At 43.4% G+C, this 18,465-nt stretch overlaps 1 protein-coding gene across 4 annotated transcripts in view; it reads left to right on the forward strand.

Annotated features, from left to right (window-relative positions):
• Positions 1-7,454: 7,454 nt before the first annotated feature.
• The window catches only part of Osbpl6 (oxysterol binding protein like 6), a 181,437-nt gene continuing 170,426 nt past the window's right edge, over positions 7,455-18,465 (forward strand). The window contains exon 1 of one of the 4 annotated variants that reach the window (XM_034494606.2): positions 7,455-7,634. The gene's annotated coding sequence lies outside the window, so the exon portion shown is untranslated. The remainder of the gene's footprint in view (positions 7,635-18,465) is intronic. The other 3 variants (XM_034494614.2, XM_034494609.2, XM_034494605.2) reach the window with 3 other exon arrangements.

Here is an 18,465-nt window from a genome sequence, read left to right on the forward strand (position 1 = left end):
TTAGTGGAATTGTTTGGAAAGGATTAGGAAGTGTGCCTTTTATTAGAGTGGGTGTGCTGCTGGGGGCTGGCTTTGAGATTTCCCAGTGTCTCTCTGTGCCTCCGACTTGCACATCAAGATGCAAGTTCTCAGCTATCCCTAGTACTATGGCTGTGCTCTGCCATCATGGATTCTAGGCCTCTGAAACCATAGCCCCATATTAAATGCTTTATTTTATGCCCCAGTCATGACAATTTGTCACAGCAGTAGAAAAGTACCTAACAGTCTTATCTAATGAATAACTTGGGCCTTGAGATTTTCCTCCTTTCCTGATCCCAGGCTCAATCACACAGCAGACCAACTTTCCAGTTTAACAGTGTTCTGAGACAATCGGCTGTAGCCATCAGCTGAGACAGATAGAGACCCTCCACCCCCTGCATCTCTGTGACTGGTGAACTGTAAGTACATCACAATAAAAATGGACCATAACAATGTGTTCCTTATATGGCTTCCTAGAATGATTTTTAAATGGAGTTCAAGAATATTCTTGATAGTCAGGAATGGGTGGCACAGGACTCTAGCCCCATCATTCAGGAGACCAAGTCAGGTGGATTGTACAAGTTCAATGTTCAGATGAGACCCTGTCCCCAAACAATACCACAAACAAAAGCAGGGAGAAAAATGGAAGAAAAAAAAAATCTTGGGAATGCAGGTGACCCTACACAGGTGATGTCCTTGATTTGACACCCCTCCCCAAAGCATCACAAACAAACAATCCCTCAAATGAATTATTTCTCTTTTCCTTTATTTGTGGGTTTGGTTTTGTTTTGTTTTTAAGCCAAGGTCTAACTCGGCATGTAGACCAGGCTAGCTTCAAGCTCATTATGTAGCTGAGACTATAGGTGTATGCCATCATACCTGCTTTTCAATAAATTCATTTTTAAAATAAGCTCTGTGTCACAGGAATAGAACTCCCAAAACAATTGCTATGAGAACCAACTAACACAATGTTTGGATGCCAACAGCTTGAGCCTGTAATGCTTGCTGTTTGTTAAAATGGGAGATCCATAGGTGCTAAATGGAAATGCATTCCCAGGGTCAGCTGCCCTAAATGTAAGAGATTTGAAAAGATGTTTTCTCACTCTGATTTAGTATCTTTAAAGTGTGACCTCTGAGGATCAGCTGAGGGTCTCACTACACCCAACACCCTTCTAGTAGTAATAATGACTGTGCAGAGAAAGACAGGCAGATAATCCTTCAAAGTCAACCAGAAAGGGCTTATGACTTGCCTCGGGTTTACAGCATTTATTGTTACGCTAATGTGCTCATAGAGAAACTTCAAATCCACAGCACCACTGTGGACCAAGAACTGTTGATTCTCAAGACTCAGAATGGACTCAGTGATTGAGCCAAGAACAAGGCCCTGGGTTCAGGCCCAGCTCCAAGCCAAATAGCACTTGGCAGGTAGAGGAAGGGACTGTGAGAGTTTAAAAAAAGAAAAAAAAAAAAAAATCAAAAAGCAGGCTGAGTTCTTCTAGCTTATCCGGAGGAAAGACAGCTTGATACAATAACAAGGAAAGAATCTGGCCTATAGGTGGAGGAAGTATGTTGTAAAAGTTTTCACTGACTAAGACTTCAGGGAAGCAAGTGGTGAGATACATATGGTTAATTTCCTTCAACAATCTCTGTCTGTCTGTCTATCTGTCTATCTGTCTGTCTGTCTATCTATCTATCTATCTATCTCCATCTCTCTTCCTCCCCCTCCCTCTCCTTTTCCCTCCCTGGTGCACACCCTTGTGTGCGTGTGTGTGTGTGTGTGTGTGTGTGTGTGTGTGTGTGAGAGAGAGAGAGAGAGAGAGAGAGAGAGAGAGAGAGAGAGAGAGAGCGCTTATAAAAGCCCAAGGTACAGAACTTTGTAATGACCACCCTCAGGTATTAACATCTTCATTATCATTAACTAGTGCTACCAGCACAGGAAGCAGAAGGCCCTACAGATCTTTCTCAACCTCACCTAGTGAATAATATGATTGCTATTGTAATTTTAGGGTTCCTATCTGGATCATCAGGTGATATGAGGGAAACTTGGGTCCCCCTCTTGGGGTTCTTGGTCTCATTAATAATATAATTTAAGAATGGGCTCAACTAGAAGCTCAATAACAATTTTATTAGAGTTTAAAGGAAACCCCCAGACAGGACAGATGTGAACTCAACAGCTCCCTGTAGAATGGAGGACAGAAATAGAGGGTGCAGTAAGCCATGTCAGCTGACATGAAAGTCAGTCACATGTCCATCAAGCAGCCACATGTCAGGGAAGGAGGCTTTAGAAAGTTAGGAGGCCCCAAAATATCGAGGAAACCCAAAAGGCTAAGGAAAGCATGCCTAGAAGAAGAATGGAAAGAAGAAACAAATTTTACCTTCCTAAATAGTTTGAAAAAGCCAGAAGACTCACAAAGCTGTGGCCAACCAATTAGCTACAGGGGTGGAAACTCTGGGGAGGAAAAGTAAAGGGTCTCATTAATACCCAAGTTATTCCACCTATCTCTACTGCAGGGCTTTTAAGATCAGCCCTCCTTTCTAGTAGTCCCTTAGCCAAAGAGATTGACCTGACTCAACAGGGATGTGAGCCCTCCATCCAGGCCAGAGATTCTCTACTCTTGATGGGAGGTGGGGGTGGGGTTCTACACTAATGTAATGAAAACAAGTCTCATTCATAAGTCATTCAAATACCAGCATCACGTAATTCATCAGGGATCTAGCCCACCAGAAAAAAACCAAAGTGGCTACCCATTGTTAATTCTATTACTCCTTATCGTAGCTACCTAGCTGGCCCTATAGCACCTTGATCCCTGGACTAAAAGAAAGATCCTTCTCTGTGATTCCACTCATTCCCCTGTAGCAGCCAGGGATGTGGCTTTCAGGCCCTTTGTGATCTGGCCCATTATATGCTCCTTCATCCACTGTGCCAGGCACTCTGGTTAGTCTTCTCCTCGCTGGACATGTACCAGACACGTACATCTGCAGTGTAGAGTGGAATGGGAGTGGGGACCTACAGGGGACCTTCCTCATCTCCTTCACGCCTGTGTTCAATCGTTACCATCTCGGTGAAGCCCCAATTCATTATCTTTATTAATTGACTATTTGATAATCCTTTCTCACTCCTGTTTATATGATCTACATTCTGTATTATCTATGAGTTTCTGGTATATAATTTATCCATCTGTTGAGTAAATTGCTTGTTAGAAGGTAAACTCCATCAGGGTAAAAGGTTGGTTTTGTTTTGTTTTGTTTTTTTAACTTATAATAGTTCAATTCCAAGAACAGTGACTAATTCATACCAGCTATTTATTGACTTAAATAAAGGAACAAATAGCTACTACTCTCTCCTGCCTCCAGCAGGACAAGTTGATCTGTTTGTGTAAACTCAATTCTTTATTCTTTTTGAAATGGAGTGAAGGCTGTCTGAACAGAAGGTTCACTCTGAAATGGAGACAGTGGTATTGTCTGGTCTGGATCAGCAAAGTACTTGGGGAGATGATGAGAATGTGGGTGTGAAGGTTGTCGGGCCATATTGCCAGGTTAGACTTTTCAAGAACTCAGGTGCTTGATGACAGTCTTCTTGGGAAGAGTGATTTCAATAGTATAAGAGATTTGGGAGAAGCTTCACATCAACTTCAGGATGAGGGCCATATGTATACATGCAAAGCCACCACCACATCTGCCAAGCAGGCTGTAAGGAAGCCTAGAAGAAGACTCTCTGCACCTGGAAGCGCTAGGGAGCAGAGCAGCCTTCCTCTAAGAACTCAGTGTTTCAAGAGGGTGCCCTTTGCTTTTCTGACTAGGCTGCTTGATATTGCAAAATTCATGAGCTTCGTTCTTGGGGGTTGGAGATATGAATCAGCAGTTAAAAGACTGTACTGCTCTTGCAGAGGACCCGAATTCTGTTCCAGCACCCACAATATGGTGTTTTAAAATTGCTTGTAACTCCAGCTTCGTGGAGATCTGATGCCTCTGGACTCAGTAGGCACCTGTACTCACCTGCATACACACACACACACACACACACACACACACACAGAGAGAGAGAGAGAGAGAGAGAGAGAGAGAGAGATTTTCAAAATTACATATATTTGTTTTTACCACATGGGTTCCCCCCTGGGGGCTGTGTACGTGCATGACCACCATGTGTGGGTGTGGATGTCAGAGAACAACTTGGAGATATTGGTTTCTTCTTAACGTGTGTCTCAGGGAACAACTCAGGTCATCGGGTTTATGTAGCAAGTCCCTTTACCCACCTCTTGCTATCCCTGATAAATCTGTTTCAAAGTGTACCTTCTCTTCTCTAAAAAGTAACTTAAACATAGAATGTTCATTTACATGCTTAAATTTGTATCAAAATGAGAAACTCAAGAGTCTTCCACAGCTGGGAGAAAGTACTGGTCAGAATTTTCTGATGTTTGACTAATTTTCTTTTTTGAAAGCCAAAATGATAGCCTACTAAAGGTAAAATAATTGTTCATTTTGACTATATGAGTGATTTTACTAATCTAGGATAATTTACTAATTGTTACTGAGTAATTACATAGTGTCAAAGCTAAATCTCTTCTGTAAACCAACACAATGTCAAATGATGGATAATTTTGCCTCCTGTATCAAGCACAATTAGAGCCCTGACCCCTTGCTCTTTGCTTCTCAGCAGCTGTTTGCCACAAAGGTTCCCATGTGCCTGTCCTATTGCAAGATGGAAGCAGCTTAGCTCAGGCTAAAGGTCCTTGTAAACAGGGGATCTTTGGGAATTCAGAACCAATAGGAGTCTTTGTAATAGGGAACTTGTCATAAGGAGTCACCTTCATATTTGTGAGAGGAGATGGATAAGTCTCAAAGAAGAGGTGAAGGACTGGAGACCAGCCATGGCATAGGTAAGGGAGTCTAAACTGGCTGGGAAACCACACACATCCTGCTGTTATAGAGGGACTTCAGACAGGGCTGCTCCGAACGTCTTCAGAAAGTCTTGGGCACAGTGTGAGCATCACCTCCTGTGAGTCTCTATAAAATCAGTCAGCTGGCCTATGGTCATTCCAGAGCAGTCAGGGAAGAGTGAGGACAGAAACCTTGTACATCATTTTCATTCTTTACAAATGGTGTTTGTCATCTGCCACTCTGAATCAATGATGACTTGTGAAATGTAGAGTCTGCTGTGTTATTTTTGCTTCTCAAACACAGGGCAACTCTATACTTTTGCCCTTAATGACAAATATAGACTTGTAAACAGACAGAGAAGAAGATTTGAGGAAGTACAGTTCTCAGCGTAACCAAACAGCCCAAAGAATAATCCAGCCCAAACATTTTGATTATAAGGTGTGGAATTTCTTTCTCTGGTATATTCCAAAGGGTCAGATAACTCACTAGCCAAACACCTGGCCTGTCTCTCAGCTTGAATTTCACGTCACCATTTTTCAATACACGATGCCTTGGGGTTGCATCTTTCAATGAAGCATTAGCAAACATTTCAGCCTTTTAAGTAAATCCAGCCAAAATAGCACCTGACAGAAACCTGCAATTCAAGCAGATGTGTGAGTGGATGAATTGATGGTGGGACTATGGTGATTCAAGTGTGGCTCAGTTCATTTGCATGTAATGGAATTATAGGATTAATAGCACTGGGCATTTAAGAACATCCTTATCTTTCTTCACAGAAAAAGTCCCTCTCTGAGACAAATAAAAGGGATGGATTACAGGAGCAGAGATCCTTTTAGCTAACATCTGACTTGTGACTTAAGCTCTCAGCAAGAATATGCATGTAAAGAAAACTCTACTCCCTGGCACATTTCAGAGCAATAACAACACTGCCATAGATGGAGTACGGGGAAAAGCCCGTTACTCATATTTACACATCTCTGCCAGGCTGAGTTTTCTAAATATTTCAATACACAGCCAGAGTGGTGTAACTGTCTTTGATATGCAGCTCCATACGCACACCCAGCTCTCTTTAATCCACCTGCTGCCCTAGATGGATGGCGTAGCACCATTACATCTCATTTGACCATTTGTCACCAAGACAGGCAGGAGATGTTTCCCTCTGAAGTATAAAATTTGTCTTCCAAATGATGCTATGGAAGAGAATTGCAAGCATACATGCGTTCTTACAATAAATTGTGAGGTGTGGGTTTTGGTAGCTCCCCCATATCCCTGAGTAGTTTATGAATCTGCTAATAGGTGTTATGTGAAACATTTTGAGAGGACATTTTTTAGATAAAGACGAAGAGTTCACTGGTCTCCTTTTTCACTGTCTGGTATTTTTCACATATGCCTACGTCTGTGTGTGAAAGCTGTTTTAGTAGTTACCGCCACACTGGGACCCAGATGGAAAAGGAGCTCAAACAGAGCGAAGTTCAGCAACCTAATGGCTCCCTTGTGGAGACTGTTTCCACAGGGAGGAAATTGGGGTGAGACTGCCATGTGTCACAAGGTCCAGCATTTGTTATTTTAAGATGGTCCTTACTCAAGATGGAAGAAGTTAATCCTACATATAAGAAGGAGACTCGAGAGAAATAATATGGAGGCAAGAGTGCTCAGAGCTACGTCAGAGCACACCAGAATTGTATCAGCACTGACAACTGTGAAATGCCATCAGGACTATCTCAGTAGGCGACAAGATCATCAGTTTTTAAAGGGACCCCTTCCCCTACTCAAGTCAAAACAGAGCTCTCTAAGAGTCCCTGTTTGGTCCAGGTCTCTAGATTTGTCCCCTTGAAGTTGTTGATGACAGAAACATCTTGATACAGGGACATTCTTCAATTATCCCTTTACAGAAGAAACGTCTGTGCAAATATTTAAGCTACCCCCTCCCTCCGTGCAAATTTGCCTTTAGATCAATCTAGTCTTGGACGCATGCCAGGAATAGCTTAAGCATGGAAGTTGCTAGGTGGGAAGGGTGTAAGGAGGCTGCACGGACACTGCGGGGTTTTGCCAGGGACTTAAAAGCCATTGGTCCTTCCAAGTGTCTCTCCCGGACCGGGAGTTCGCAGGACAGAAAGCCTACACATGTTTCTTGTTTATTGAATGAGGCCTCCTAAGGGCGCCGAGGGCCAGGGGCTTGGTATCGCAAAGCGGAGGCCACCAGGCTGCAGATGCCCGGTGAAACCCTCTCCCACCGCTCCATGGCCTGAGCGCTGCAGTCATTCTCAGCCTCTTCTTTCCAGCCCAGCGCTCCCGCGGCGGGTGGACTGGACACGCGGGGGTGGGGGGGCTATCTCTCTCGGGCAAGGTCTGACGGGTGACTGATCTCGGTACCCCACGGATTCCCGCAGACGCCAGGCAGGGATGAGACGGGAGCTGGAGCCTGCACGAAGGGGGCGCGGTGGGAGCGGAGCGGGACACCGTGGAGCCCGCGGGAACGATCTAGGCTAGCGGGTGTTCCGGAGCCGGGGGCGGGGAGCCCGGAGCGCCGCCCCGCCAGCGCGCCCCGCCCGTGGGAGAGGAGGGGCTGCGGCGCGGAGGACCACTGGAGGCGCCGCGCGGCCGCCGCTGTCCGCGCTGGAGACCACAGCTCGGCACAGGCGGCGTCCGTCCTCCGTGCCTCCGGAGCCTCCTCCAGCCTGCGCTCCCGGCGGATAGCACGGGCCATCTCCAACCGGGACCTACCGCTGGCCCTGCAGGTAAGTGTCTCTCGGCCGCGGGTGGATAACCGTGCTTGCCGCGCGGCCCGGGGGCATTGTGCGCGTCCAGAGGGCCGAGGACCCTGGCGTACGCGGGTGGGCAGCCGCAGCCCCAGGCCCCCAAAGCATCAACGTCTCCAGAGGCTCCCCAGCTGGGTATCCCGGAAGCGAGGGTGGCCGAATCGGTCCCCAGTGCGGTCAGAATGGGAGGGGGTACCGGTGTCACGGTCCGCGCTCACCGCCCGCCCTCCCTTCCCGCCGCTGCCGGGGAATCCGGCTTCCTGGTACACGCATTCCCTTCTGCCCCCCTCTCCGCCCCCCGCGGCAGTTCTTCATCCCCGATGCCCGCACCCCCGGGCCGGCTGGCTGGGAAGGGAAGTCAGGCCCGGGAGGACTGATGTAATTGTCGGCGGAGAACCGAACCGGTGCGGGTGAGAGCGCCCGCGCCTGCGAGAGCTGACGCCTACGCTGCACCTTTCAGGGAATTCGGGAGCCGCGGGCAGTGGCCGGGCAAGTTGTGCATCGGGTTTGGTTGTGCGCGTGCACTGCGGACTGTCCTCGCGAGCACTCCTGGCTACCCCGGGCTGGCGTCCCTGCAGCCCTCCCTGCAGCCTGCGTCCACGTTTGCTGCCCGAGCTACCTTCTCCGGTTCAGACCGGGACAGGGTTTGCATTGCAGTCAGGACGTGCTTCCCCTGCGTCGAGCTTGGAGCTGCCCGCAGATTGAGTCGCTGGGAACGCTGGGGGAGGAGGGATGGGAAACCTGGGGAGGAAGCTGCGGAGAACTAATGACACCCGCAGGTTTCTAAAAACCTCTACCGTATGCAGACGCACCGTAAGACACGTCTTAAGCTGCTTTTAAAAGTTATGACCAGATACTGATTCTGTGATCTACCTGAAAGGTTGGTGAAACTAGAGACCTAAGGCTGGGGAAAGCATTACATAATGGACATGAAGCAAATGACAAACTAAACGGAACCCCTGGGTTGCCAAATTGCTTCTCGCTTCTGGACAGAAAGTCCTATAAGGCATTTTTAAAATAAGAACTTCCGTTTTGGAGTCACTGGGCAAAATTTAGTAAATCATATATTATATTCGATTGCAATTTTTTCTAGCTAAATAATATTTTGAACATATTTTCTTAAATTAAAAAATACATATTAATCGATAGTTATGTCACAGACTTTAAGAAATGTATACTTCAAAGGAAAATTAAATTTTCCATCTTAAAACTATTAAACTTTGTTTTCCTCTTTTTAAGTTTTTGCATGCATCTCTATATATTCTTTCTCCGCCCCACCTCCTTTGCTTTGGAAGCGTTTCTACAGTTTTAAGTACTGTGAGTTCGTGATGTTGATATTCTCATCTAGTGCTTGCTGCAGCGTTGGAGGTACAAAGACTCAAAATAAATGAATCAGAAGACCTAGCAGTAGCTCTGGGATCGAGCAGGTTCCCAAGGTCGAAGGGAAGATGCTGTGTAATTCGGATATAATCACCTACAGAGAATGTGCATGCTTCATTGGGTTACAAGGAAGGCCCTGATTGGTGGAATATTATAACTGTTATTGGCTCCTTCACTTAATATATTTTACCCAAAATATTTTTTAAGTTATCAAGGTATTTTGAAATTAAAAACCTTTGCTTTTATCAACCTTAAAAACTCTTAGTTTTGTCCAGATTTTCAGTTGTTATGTCGATGACAATTATACATTTAGTGGATGGATTGCTTTGGGAGAGACTTCTGTTTCAATTTGTGATGATTTATCAGATGTCTCTTGGTTTTAGTATGTTGTAGTTCTGTTTCACAGCACTGTAGTTCTGATTTCAGAGGATCATGTAATAGATACTGTTGTTTCTCTACTTTGATTTAATCTCAAGTGCATTTTACTCATACTTAAGTAAACTTTATTTCGGTAAGAAACACAGAATCTGTCCAAGATTAACTGTTCCTTTTGTCAAGAGGTCTGCAGTAGTACTGTAGATGGATTATGTAAATTATAAGTAGACAAAAATTTCATGTGATCACTCATGAAGAAGACTAAGGAGGTTTCATTTTATTACAATACTTGGCTAACTAGCAGTCTGTGATCATCCCATTGGTAATTCCTTGTTAAGTCCCTACTTTGTTGAAGACACTAGTCTAGGTTCTGTGGGAGGTATAAAGAATGTTCCAGCCTTTATAAGTTTGCATCTGCTTTAAGAAAGACAAGGTATAAATTGTTGAAAGAAGAAAAAATTGGTTAAGCCTTAGACTTTAAAAATCTTGAAGTAAAAAGTTTACCATTATCCGTTTGTTTCTGTTTTTTTTTTAATCCCCTTACTCAACACTGTATCACTGTTGCATGTAGCAGTAGCCAATTGATTTCTGTTGCTATACAATATTCCATCTGTGTCCTAAAACAGTGTTTCTTTTCTCCAGCCAGTGACCACTTCCTTGTGCACTGAAAAAAAAAATTGCAAATGTTTTCTTAGGTACAGGTGTAAACATTCCTCCTGAGCAGATACCAAGGGATAGAGTTGCTGGGCTCTGGAGTTCTGTGAGTGTTTGAATTACTAAATATTGCCACATTCTGTTCCAAGATTGTTGTCTTAACTTACTCAGGGAAGCCAAGGAAACAAGCTAACACAGATAAGCAACTACAAAACCAAACTTTTTTTTTTTTTAACATACTTGTTCTAAAATACACTTTCTATTTTTTTAAGAAAAGCAATGTGATGAGCATGAAGCTTGGGATGGGGCCAGCGAGGTGGCTCAGCAGGTAAAGGCCAGTTGCAAACCCGATGACCTGAATTTGATCCCTGGAATCCATATGGTGGTAGGAAAGAACTGGCTCCCACTGGGTGTCTATTGACCTCTCTACTCAAGCTGTGGGACATATGTCCCCAAATAAATAAATGTTTAAAAAATGTGCAGTTGTCTCAGGAGGATCAGGGAGCTGACCACAGGTGGATATAAGTTCTACATAGTGATCTTACTTAGGACTGGTAGTCAGTTCACAGATAATTGCCATATATATATGTATATGAGAAACAGTGTATTTTGCAAAGAATCAATGATGGCATTTTAAAATTCTCAGGAAAAAGAAAACAAGGTCAGTGGAGCTGTCATACAACAGGCTTCTGTGGCACGAGACCCAGAAGGTGTCATTTGAAGGACAAGAAGCTGTCCTTGTGTATAAGCATGAATTGCCAAGAGTTGGTGAAGAATGTTGGCAGGAGGGGTAGGCAGGAAGTGGTCACACTGGGAGGAGGGCTACTTGGAACTAAGGAAATGTATGACCATGGAGGAGGCAGACACTGGCAATCTTCCAACAGATAAATTACTCCAGATGCCCAGGGGATGATGGGTAGAAAGATGGTAGGAAGAGAGATTCAAGGCAGGAACCCTGGTTATCTGAGAGTTCTCAGGCTTGGAGAAGATGAGAAAGAGTTCATTTTAAATCACCGAGAAGATAATCTAGGGGTTGTGATGTGATCCTAGGTAAGGAAGAGAGGAAAGAGTCAGAGATACCTGACTAAGGGAACTGGAGATGTTCCAGTAGATTTCAGATGTTAATTATGGAGTTAGTTCTAATCAACTTCTGTCCGAACACATAGGCTTTAGAACTCTCTGGAGTGGTAAGGATCCTGCATTTAAGGATGGAACTCCCTAATGTATCTGAATGAGTACAGGAAAGCCATTTAAAGGGTAGTACAGAAGACTCATTTGTATTGTCTGTTTACAGATGGAACTTAAACAAATAGCATCTGCTTAAGATACTGTGATGTGTCAGCATGGAAGGCGGCATTGAGCTACAGAGTTGAGGGAGTCCTGGGGTTACATGAGAAGGGTTAGGTGGGAAGGACAAACCATTCACACTTAGCACTGTAAGGGTGGGAACTTCCGGTTCCAAGTCACCACATACCCGGAGTGGAGATGCTAATAGCCACTTTCCAAGGGCACAGATGATGTAGTAGCCCTGAGGGACAGGGGCCTTTTGGTTTGCTCTCCTAATGTTCCTGATTGAATGTCACCGAGCACACACACATGCACATACATTGTCTCATTATGCCTCCTTGATAAATGTATAGCCCTCTCAAGTTCTGTCATTATAAGAGAGTTTCTGTGCTCCTTTTTGGAGACAAGGGTACCAACTTTTTATTTGTTCCCTTGCTGTATTTCTGTTTTTGACAGATTCTCTCTATGTAGTTCAGGTTGGCCTTGAACTAATTATGTGGCCCAAGCTGACCTCAGACTCAAGATCCCCTGCTTCTGCTGTATGAATATTGGGGTTTTAGCCATTCCTGTCTCAGGGTTTTTATTTAAAAGGAAATATATATATATATATATATATATATATATATATATATATATGGAAATATATATGGAAATATATATATATACTCATATATATATATAGGAGATATATATATAGTCATGGTGGCTGCATATCAGTGTGACAAGCACTGTAAATGAAAAGGAACTTACAGGAAGAAAGGGTTTCTTTCAGTTGTACTTTCAAGTCCACATTTCATCATAGAGGAAAGTCAAATTAGGAACTCAGGCAGGAGCTTGAAACAGAGAACATGAAGAAGTCCTGCATGCTAGCTCACTTACAAGGCTATGCCCAGCTGGTTCTTATACAGCCTAGGAACATCTTATCTAGGGATGCCACTTCCTGCAGTGGGCTGGCCACTCTTACATCAGTTAATAATCAAGACATTTTCCCACGGGTCAGTCTGATCTAGATAGTTCCTCAGTTGAGGCTTATACAGATTGACAGTTAAAGATAACGAGGACATGTACCTTTTGATTTTTTTTTCTCTCTCAAATATACGAAGAAAATAGTCAGGCAGTAGAAATGGTCACATTTTTGTTGATGCTTGAATGACTCATGGTAAGTTGGCTCATAGATTTTCAAGCTGGAAGGGATTTAAACATTGTGTGTACAGGGGTCGGGATTGCAGCTGTGTTGGTAGAGTCCTTGCCTGCCATGAATTTGTCTTTAGTGATGCAAAAAGACAAAACCAAACCAAAGGAAACACACAATCAGAAACCATTCTATCAGTGCCTCTGATTTTCCAAGTTAGGAAAAGGAGGACTCACATTTAACCCCATGGGACCTGTAGATAATACTGAGGTTTGACAAGTAACTGAATTCTGATAGTGGGAAGAGAAAGCAAAGCCTGTCCCTTAATTAAAGAACCATAAGGGTAGATGAATGAGAAAGTGAGCCAGGACTGAGATTTTAATCTTTTTGTGACATACAATCATGTATTTATATATTCCCCACTCTCGCTTTTTCTCTTTTCTGACTAGAAAATGGAAATGTGTGTATGTAGTTTTTAGTGTTTGCTCTTTTATTTTATTCTGTGTGTATAAGTTCTTCGCCTGCATGCATGTATGTGCGCCACAGAAAAAGGCATGGGATCTCCTGAAGCTGGAGTTCTGGATGGTCGTCTTGTGAATGTTGAGAATAGAGCCAGGGTCCTCTGCAAAAGCAGCATGTGCACTTAACTACTGAGCTGTCTCTCCAGCTCTGAGAGTTGGCTTTTTGGACAACTATAGTTGTGGTTTGTTCAGTAGTGGAAGGGCACAGGGGAAAGTTAAATCCTCCAAGGCTGGCTACTCTATTTCATTTCCTTGACATCCTCGTTCTTTATGTTAACAGAAAAAGTCAGCTGCACTTGCGCCAGGAATGGGACCTTAACATGTAGGTTTTGCCTTGCCTCTTATTGAGGCACCCTTCCTGTAGCTCTTGAGACAGACCTGTTCGCCCCTTCAAACCTGTAAAAGCAGAAGGGAAAATAACACCTATTTATTTTTAGAATCTTTTATTTTTTCCAGAAGTCAAACTAAAAATAAACTTGGCCTCAATTTCCAGCTGCAGGTGCTACCGCACACGCCCTAAACTAGAGCTAAGTTTTATTTACTTGTTTATATTGTGATGTTGGGGGTAGAACCTGGGATCGTTGGTATGCTAGGTGAGTGGTCTACCGCTGGGCTACATCTTCTTATAAATTCTTATAAATTAGTATCATATGGAGTAAATACACTAGATACCTAAGTAGCTAAAGGAACAGTAAAGTAAATATGTTTTGTCATGTGTTATTTCTGGAGATGAAGTTGAAAGTCTGGATTTATTTTAAATTATGTTCATATTTTTGCTTTCTGTTTATCTATAGCAGCTAGACAAGCTTTTGCATATTCTCATCCCATCAGACAGCACATCTGAACTGTGTTTATTGTATAATTTCCCAGGAATAGAAAGAGTGGCACAGTTTGAATGGCATGTGGATTGTGAAAAGACATTAATACATTCTTTTTGATCTCAATAAGTTTTAAATTGAGGCAAGAGCACACACATGAGAGAGAGAGAGAGAGAGAGAGAGAGAGAGAGAGAGAGAGAGAGAGAGAGAATACAATCTGCAAGGTAGGCCAAGCAAATGGCCAATGTAGGGCTCATGTAAAAAAGTCCCCTAGGAACACAGGGGAGGAGAACAGAGTTGAGTCCAAGAGAAGCAGATAGTGAAGTTGAAGGTCATCAGAAAGGGGTGGAGGAGACTGCGGCCTCACTGGTCTTTCACTTTCAGAGTGTGCCAACAGAGGAAATCGAAGTATGGACCCCAAAGGCTATGAAGGTCAGGTATTTTGGAAACCACTTGGTTCTCTATTAAAATAAAATTTTTAAAAATCTCGGAAGCCATAAAAGAAGTAAGATGTAAACAAAACAGCTTTAGCTGCTTTTGAGGAAGGATCACACATATATCAGGCAGAAGATAAAATTTATCACATTAGAGACTGTTCACAACATTCTTAATGTCCACAGAGCTCCTGTGTATCAAGAAGAGAAAATGACTGATAACCAGTAGAAAAGGGTAAAGGAAATGAACAAAGCATTCATTTCACAGAAAATTAGTTAGAAGTGGCACATAAATACAAAATGATGCTTACTTCATATGAGGAGAGAAATTCGAGCTTACAGTACTTACTTCCTCGAATCAGCAAACACCACGGCCTTTTTAATGCATTGTGGTGGCAAGGCTTTCCGAAGCCGGTGAGCATCGTGCCTTATAGTTAGGTGAGCAAGATGGCAGATGTGGCACCTCTGGATAGCATCATTTGACATTAACTACCCAAGTTAAAATTTTACGTTAGGGACCTCAAGGGGTTTCTCTATTGGTATACTTTTCTATTAATATAATTTGCATAGAAATTTATTATAGCATTGATGAAGGAAGGGGCATTAAAAAGTTATTGTCCTGAACTGACTAAATAATTTGGAAGCAGAAACAAAATTAGATTGCTATTGAAAATGCAAGGCCACCCAATGCAATGTTGGCGTGCAAAGATCTCTAGGCTGGAAGAACAGAACAGATCAGGGCGCAGGTTAGAAAATGACTGTTCATGTTAAGTATGAATTCAAGACCACTTTTCTCTGTCTGTAAATGCTGTCCATTAAAAAAAAAAAAAACCTGCAAAAACGACAGTTGCCTCTTAGAAAATTGTGGGGTCCGTATGAATATAGAGGGACACTTATTTTCTTGCTGTGTCCTGTTCTTCCTTCTAGATTGTTAAGTGCAAGAATTCATTGTCTATTCAATTGAAAAAGTTTCTAGGGGATCTTTCACACTGATCAGTTTTGTTGGGTAGTTGTCAGCAATGGAATGTTTTGTAACGTCGGGCGGGGTCAGTTTGTTGTTGGAAGCACATGCTTATTTCCATAAACAGTCTCTGTTACTATTAACCTGACAGGTTAGAGGTCCACACAGAAGGACACTGGATGCATTTGCCCTTTGGAATGGATTAATGCATCTTGGTTCTCTATAGTGTCCCTGCTTTCATCATGGCGCTCTCAGCTAGCTGGTCACTGGAGAGAAACTCACAGAACATGGAGAAGGACCCAGATGTGCATGGGAATAAGGAAAAATATGGAAGGCAGTGATAGTAGCATCCTGGGGCTGGGAGGGTGCAGAGAATGAGACAGCAGTTGCTCTGCCAGATTCTGTGCAGCCAAAGATGGCCTTAAACTCCCACTTTTCCTGCCTCTGCCTCCTGAGTGTCAGGATTACAGAGGTGTGCCACCATGCTGGGATACTACATTTTCTTCCCCTGTAGTGTTGTTCACTGGTTACAGATGTGAGGTGAAACCTTTCCTAACTGGCCCTGTAGACCTTAGAAAGGACATGGAAATCAAATAGAAGTTACGATTTCATTACATTCAATGATTGTTTTTAAATTTCTTAAATGTTTTTTTTCTCTTATGGTTCTTTGCAAGTTAGTCTGTCTTGTCATAAGAGAAAAAAAGCAAAGCTGGAAATCCCCAGTTCCTGGTGTGTTTGGGGTCACTTGTTGAGCCCATGAGAGGTGATGAGCTGATTCCAGGCTACTTCTAAGGATGATGGCTCAGGCTGTCTGTCTGTTTTTGTCTTCTCAGCCATGGGTCATTGCCTGTTCTATACTGGATCTGCCTTAGCCTCCCCCTACTTCCAGGGGCACCTCCCCTGTCCTTCACAAACCTCCATGGTGTGATTGTTGTCCCCTACACCCTCTGGCCTCCTGCACTCTGTGCTCCTCTGGTCCAGACTTTGAAAATTGGATACTGTTTTGAAGTCCAGAAACTGTCTCTTGGTTTTATTTGTGTTGCTGTTTTATTTGCTGGCATGCTAGGGATTGAACTCGGGGCCTTGCATGCTCTAGGCATCTGCTGTCCTATGAGCTACTGAGCTTACCCTTGTGTGGTTTGTATATTTGTTTGTTTTTTCAGAGACAGAGTCCTGCTATGTAGCTCAGGCTGGCTTTAGACTGTATATTCTCTGGCCTTAGGCTCTATGCTAAAGCTGAAATTATAGGTATGTGTCACTGACTCCTGGTTGGATTTACTCTGTTTGCTTTTAAATACTTTCCCTCCATGTAATTAATTAATTAATTAGCAGTGGTGATTGAGCCAGGGCATCAGGTATGTTAAGCACGTGGTCTACCAGTAAGTTATAACCTAAGCCTCTTTTGAACTTCAGAGTGATATAAGACCATAGTGCAAAAATATAAAAATGCAAAAAAGTATATTTTCAAATCTCTTGTATTGCTTGTATTGTAAAAGTGTAGTTTAAAATTGAGTCTAATCTGCAGGTATTTTCCAAATTGCATTTGTTACTCAGCAGCGTTTCTAGTTTTTTTGTTTTATTCTTGTTTGCTTGTTTAAGACAGGGTTTCCCTGTATAGCCCTGGCTGTTCTGAACACACTCTGTAGACCAGGCTGGCCTCGAACTCAGAAATCCGCCTGCCTGTGCCTCCCAGGTGCTGGGATCAAAGGCATGCGCCACCACTGTTCTGCCAGTGTTTTTACTTTTAAGAACCTAAAAACATCGACCTTTTCCTCTGGAGCAGTGTTAACATCACAGCAAAGTCAAGTAGAGAGTGTGGAGTAGAAACACCACACACACACACACACACTCTCTCTCTCTCTCTCTCTCTCTCTCTCTCTCTCTCTCTCACACGCATGCGCACTCTCGAGGCTGCCATCAGCACCTGCAGTGCTGCTGGGTGTTGGTTCCAGTCAGTGGACTCTATAGACATGTCATTATCCAAAGTCCACAGTTGACGTGCGAGGTCAGTCTTCCTAGTATACACCAGTTGCCTTGTGCAGCTCTGTAATGACACAAACTTACCACTGTGGGAGGGGGCGGGATGGTTGTGTTGCCCTAAAGAACTGTGCTGCCCCTCCCTGTCCCCATGTCAACCTGTGCCAACTCCTCATCCTCCTACTGTCTCTATAGACAAACATAATTGTTTTTGGAATTTCTTTCTTGCCGTTTTATTTGCTTAAATTTTTATTAGTGTGCATTGACTACACATAGCGACAGACTTAATAGAGACTTTCTTGTTCATGCACATCATGCATGTACTTTGACCATATTCACCTCTTTGTGTTCTCCTCTCCTTTTCCTTATAAACACCACTCCCTCTGTTCCCCCAAACACTGCCTTTCCTAATTTATTCTCTCTCTCTCTCCCTCTCTCTCTCTCTCATATATATATATATATATATATATATATATATATATATATATATATATGAATATGTATGTGTATGTGTAGGTATAGGTGTATATGTATATGTGTGTGCACATATATATTCAGAGTTTAGAATTTGCACCTGAGAGAAAACGTGAGACATTTGTGTACTTATCTTTCTGGGTCTAACTTACCTTGTTTACCATTATAATCTGCAGATGCATCCACCATTCTTCAGGTGAGGTAATTTCTGTCTCCCTTAGGCTGGGTAGACTTCCATTGTGTATGTACATTTCCCAGTCCATGCATCTGGCAGTGATCACCTAGACCGACCTCAGAGCTGTTCTGCGTAGTGCTGCATAAGATGTGGACGTGCGGGGGTCTCTGTGGCAGGCCCCCTTAGTTTCTTTGGACGTGTTGGCCAGGATAAAATCATATGGTAGTTCTATGTTTTTTTCTAGTGGTTTTGAGGAACCATATGTTAGCCATAATATATTTAAAAAATTGTGTGTGTGCTATATAGGTGTGTACAGGTGTGTGTTGTGGGGTGATGTATATGTGTGTATGCACATGTGGAGGTCAAAGGTGGACGCCAAGGGCTTTCCCTGTCACTTGTCATCTAATTTATTAATTTTGAGGCAGGGTCTCTCACTAAACCTGGAACTCTCAGACCATGCCAGTGAACTCTAGGAGTCTGCCTCTTTCTAACCACCTCCCTGGGTGCTAGTGGTAACAGACTGGTCCCACCTCTCTCAGCTTTTGTGTGTGTACTGGGATTTGAACTCAGATCCTCAGGCTTGCATGACAGACATGTTATTGACCACTCCATCTCCCCAGTC

Source organism: Arvicanthis niloticus, chromosome 2 (genome assembly GCF_011762505.2).
Source record: "Arvicanthis niloticus isolate mArvNil1 chromosome 2, mArvNil1.pat.X, whole genome shotgun sequence".
Classification (NCBI taxonomy): domain Eukaryota; kingdom Metazoa; phylum Chordata; class Mammalia; order Rodentia; family Muridae; genus Arvicanthis; species Arvicanthis niloticus.